Source organism: Chrysochloris asiatica, unplaced genomic scaffold, assembly GCF_000296735.1.
Source record: "Chrysochloris asiatica unplaced genomic scaffold, ChrAsi1.0 scaffold00347, whole genome shotgun sequence".
Taxonomy (NCBI): domain Eukaryota; kingdom Metazoa; phylum Chordata; class Mammalia; order Afrosoricida; family Chrysochloridae; genus Chrysochloris; species Chrysochloris asiatica.
The window spans coordinates 789,778-795,442 of NW_006408865.1; positions in this window are offsets into that span (position 1 = coordinate 789,778).

Sequence of the window (5,665 nt, forward strand, 5' to 3'; positions counted from 1 at the left end):
TCCCTGGGACTATCAAGGAAGAACAGTGGAGTGCAGAACCCTACCCAGAGAAACAGTGATGCCAGAGATGGAGGCAGAGATGATGACATCGAGAGATAAAGCAGCTGGGGACCCTGGACTCAGGGAGGGAGAGGGGCTGTGTGCTGACAAGTCAGAGGGCAGTATTGTAGAGTGTACCCTTTGGTTATTTTATGATTCACGGAGGGGATTGTAACCTTTGCAATGAAACAAAATACGATAGGATAAATGTAAAGCTAATGTTCTCCCACATAAACTATCACATAATTCACACTAAAAACTTTTTTTTTAAACCATGTAATGAACTCAGCATCTAATTTAAAACATTAGAAAACCAGTAAACCCAAATGAAGGAGTAAAAGAAAGAATATGAAAAACATAAAAATCAAAATTCATAATATGGAAACAAAAAAAGAAAACAAGTCAATCCTCTGATGAAACTGAATAAGAAAAAGAAATAATGTTCAAATTATCCATATTAAACATGAAAAAAGATGCATAATTATAGATAGATTCAAAAGTTAAAGCATCTTAAGAGCATACTATGAACAAGTGGATACCAATACATTTGAACCCTAGAAAGGCATAACTTTTTCCAAAACAAAAAATCTCAAATATAAAAATTCTCATTAAAAAAAAGAAAATCTGAATATATATGTTGTTGTTGTTGTCAGGTGCCGTCGAGTTAATTCCGACCCATAGCAACCCTGTACATGGTTTTCAAAGAGCAGCTGGTGAGCTTTACCCTCAGACCTTGCAGTGCAAACAGCTTTGCAATCTGGCACATTATACACGTGTTGGAAATACTTGTTCCTTGGAAGTTTGGAATAGACTTGCACCATCATTTGATCCTCCCCGCTCTTTGTGTTTGGGGAAGCATAGATTTTTAATTTTTGGTATATATATATATATTGTTGTTGAGTGTCGTTGAGTTGGTTCTGACCCATAGCAGCCCTGTATAGGGTTTCCAAGGAGCAGCTGGTGAACTTGAACCACCGACCTTGCTGTTAAAATGGCTTTGCAGTCTGGCGCATTAACCCACAGTGCCACACCAGGACTCCATATATATACCAAAAATTTTAAACGTATGCTTCCCCAAACACAAAGAGCAGGGAGGATCAAATGATGATACAAGTCTATCCCATAGTTCCAAGGAACAAGTATTTCCAACATGTAAAAACTGTTGCAGAGTATATAAAAATAAGAAAAGCTTCTCAATTCATTTTATAAAACTAGTATAACCTAAACACAAAAACCAGAGAAGGATTGTATAAAAAGAGAACGTCACAAGCCAAGTTCACTCATGTAAACAGTTGTTAATTTTTGAAATAATTTATCAACAACCAAGTACAGTGAGGTGTTTTGTTTTGTTTTGCTTTAATCCTATGATCAAGTAAGACTTATCTCAGATGATTTAACATTAGAAAAATCAATAAATGTAATACAAAATCCTAATAGATGAAAGAAGAAAACCCCTGTGGTAAGCTAAAAGATATTCAAAAAAGAATAGTTGAATTCAACATCCACTTATAGTAAAAATCCTTGGCAACCAGGACTTGAGGGTTAGGAGGTACGTTCTTTACTTGATAAAGGCCACTACCAAAACCTTCAGCAAATATCATAGTGCATAGTGGAATGTTAAAAGCATTTCATTTTAAGGAATCAGAATGCCCTTTAGCACCCCTTCCATTCAGTAGTGTCCTGGATGCCTTAGCTAAAGCAAAAAGAACAAGATGGGGAAAAACCAGATAGAAAGACTGGACAGGAAGAATCAAAACTGTCATTATTCACAGGTGGTATGTTTATCTGCATGGGAAAATCCATGAGAATATATAAAGAACATACTAAAAGCAGTAAGAACATAGTGAATACAAAGTAGATACAAAAATCAATAGTATCTCTTAAATTGAATATAGCATGAGCAACATTCAATTTAAATATATAATTTTAAAGTTATATTAGTTATTTGTTGTTGTTAAGTACCATCAACCAGTTCCAACTCACAACAATCCCATAAAACGTTTCCGAGGTAGATTTGAAAATCTGACTTTGCAGCAGTCCAGCGCTTGTCCTACAGCACTACAAAGATCCCTATTAGTCATGCTGTTCCTTGTTTAATGCTGTGAGTCAGTTCCAACAAATAGGGACCCTATATGGGGTTTCTGAGGCTTTAAATCTTCACAGAAATACAAAGTCTCATACTTTCCACTGGGAGCGGATGCCGGGGTCCAACCTCAGACCTTGTGGTTTGCAGTCCAGTGCTTATTGTATAGGTCTGCTCCACGCCCCATATCAGTCATGTTGTTGTTGTTATTAAGTGCCATCAAGTCCGCTCCAACTCAGCAACACTGTATAGGGTTTCTGAGGAACAGCTGGTGGATTCGAACCGCTGACCTTGCCGTTCAAACCGACTTTAGGGTCCAGCACATTATCCTGCAGCACCACACCAGGACTCCATATCAATCATAGCAACACCAAAAATATAATAAATATGTAATAATATATCAAGCAGTCTTGCTGGCACAGTGGTGAAATCTTCCAGGTGTTAACCAAAAGATCAGCAGTTCAAACCCAGTCTGTTTGGATACCAATTACAGCCTTCGACTGGGGCAGTTCTACTCTGTTCTACAGTGTGGCTGTGATTTGAAATTAACTTGATGACAACAGGCTTTAAGAACCTATATGGCAAAAGGTATACAATAATAATATAAAAATAGTATAACATTTTATTAAAGGATATAACTGTTAAGAAAAAATATTGAGAGGAAAATGCAGCGTGCTCCTTGGTAAAAGGACTGAGTATTTTAGACAGTAATTCTTCCCAAATTAATCTACCAAGTTAATGCATTTCAGTCAAATACAGCTAGAAAGATTTTCATGGATGTTAAAATTCCTTTAGAACAACAAAGAGCAAAGAATAACCAGGATGACTTTGAAAAAGAAAATTCTCGAAGCGTAGAGGAGCCCTGGTGGAATAGTGGTTAAGTCCTCAGCTGCTAACCAAAAGGTTAGTGGTTTAAACCCACCAGCCACTCCTTGGACAAAAGATATGACAGTCAGTCTGCTTTCCATAAAGATTTAAATCCTTGAAAATCCCATGAGCACAGTTCTGCTCTGTACACATGAATCAAAATCAACTCGATAACAACTAACAATAACAACAAATATTACAACTCAACAAGGTAATTTTGCTGTTGTTCCAACTCACAGCATCCCTATATAGGGTTTCTGAAAAGTAGCTGGTGAGTTTCAACCGCTGACTTTGCAGCTCAACCCTATCTTGCAGTCTAGTGCTCACTTATCTTACAGTGCCATACTCCAACAAGGTAGACAGCATATACATAGTGCTGTAGCTAAGTGCCATCGAGTCTGTTCCAACTTATAGCGATCCTGTATAGGGTTTCCAGGGAATGGCTGGTGGGTTTGAACCACCCATCTTGTGGTTAGTAGTCCAATGTTTATCTTCCAGCACCACACCAGGACACCATATACATAACAGATGGAGAAATGAAGCACAGAAGGTTTAGTCAACTAAGCAGGGATGGAGACTGGATTCCTACCAAGGGAGTCTGACTCCACAGACTATCTTCTAACTCCTATTACAACATGAGTTTGTTTTTATTTGTTATGTTTCTTGACTTGCACAAAATGGCGACCCTTACCCCTGATGCCTGCCCCCCACCTATAGGAAGCCTCCTTAGATAACATCACTTTATGGATAAGGAAACTGAGAGTGAAGAAGCAAAAATACCTCCGAACGTAGTACAATACAGAATTTGAAATCATGTGCTTTGGAACAAAGAAGATTGCTGATATTGGTTCAAGGCACCTCTGTCTCAGCACTTAGAGAGACTGACATCCTTTCTTATGTTCATTTGTCATTGTTGTTAAGTGCTGTCAAGTCAGTTCCAACTCATAGTGACTGGTGGATTTGAACTACCAACCTTGCAGTTAGCAATCCAGTGCTTATTCTACAGAGTCATATGCTCATTTAGCTTGCTTTAAATCTAGAGTTTTAAACAATTAAAAGACTAGCAGTTTCTTGATTGCAATGGAAACTGCTGAAGAGAAAAACTCCTAAATGAGCGGTTTTCATCCAGAGGAAAGGTCCCTTTCTTCCTTCATAAACCCTCCAAAAACTTGCCATCTGGGCTGTGGTAGCAGCTGTTCCATTTTCATATTTGACTCCACAGGGATTAACTTTGAGCCTCTTTGTTAGAGATTGAAAATCAATGTGAAATCAGGTGATGAAGAAAGCCTATGAGGCTCTTTTGTTCATACTCCCTTGCTACGGGACATAAACACTTCACTTCGCTGGCATTGATCTGATAGCAGACAACTGTCTGTGTTTCTGGTGTGGTCATACCAATATCCTTCAAATACTCTTAACTTGGCATAACTGTACTTGCTTTGAACTAGGGGAAAAAAAACTGTGTATCTTTCTAAAACTTTAACTTGGGACTGTACTGAGAAGCTTTAAATGTCTGCTGCTTTGGTCAAATTGACTGAAAGGCTCACCACAAAATATCTATTCTGTTGTCCACAAGTTGTTGTTGTTGTTGTTGTTATGTGCCATAGAGTCAGTTCCAACCCATATTGCCCCTATGCACAACAGCATGAAACACAGTTTAGTCCTGTACCAACCTCACAATTGTTGCTATTCTTAGCCTATTGCTGCTGTCACTGTGCCATTTCTTCTAGCTGGGGGGTCTCCCTCTTTTCGCTGACCCTCCACTCTACCAAGTATGATGTCCTTCTCCAGGGAGTGGTCCCTCCTGACAGATGAAGTCTTGTCATCCTGGCTCCTAAGGAGCATCCTAGCTGCACTTCTTCCAACACAGACTTGTTTGGTCTTCCTGCAGTCTGTGGTGTTTACAGAATTCTTCTCCAACACCATAACTCAAATGCATTCATTCTCCTATGGTCTTTCTTATTCACTGTCCAACTTTCACAAGCATATGAGACTACTAAAAATGCCATGGATTGAGTCAGGCACACTTTATTCCTCAAACTGTTATCTTTGCTCTTCAACACTTAAAGAGAACCTATGCAGCAGATTTACCTAATATGCCAGAAGAGACTCTGAAACTTACTCTCCAGCTAAAGCAAATGGAAGAAATAAGGAGGTGAATGAGCTGAACAGAACATTTCAAAAGACATCTAGAGAAAAGAGTCAAATATTATAATGAAATGTGCAAGGACCCAGAATTAGAAAAACAAAAGGGAAGAACACACTTGGCATTTCTCAAGCTGAAAGAACTGAGGAAAAAATTCAAGCCTCGACTTGCAATATTGAATGATTCTTTGGGCAAAATAGTGAATGATGCAGAAACATCAAAAGAAGATGAAAAGAATACACAGAGTCACTGTATCAAAAAGAAATGGTCGATGTTCCACCATTTCAAGAGGTAGCATATGATCAAGATCCAATGGTATTGAAGGAAAAAGTCCAAGGTGCACTGAAGGCAGTGGCAAAGAACAAGGCTCCAGGAATTGATGGAATACAAATTGAAATCTTTCAACAAACTGATGTAGTACTGAATACACTCACTTATCTATGCCAAGAAATTTGGAAGAAAGCTACCTGGCCAACTGATTGGAAGTGTTTCATATTTGTGCCCTTTCCAAACAGAGGTGATCCAATGGA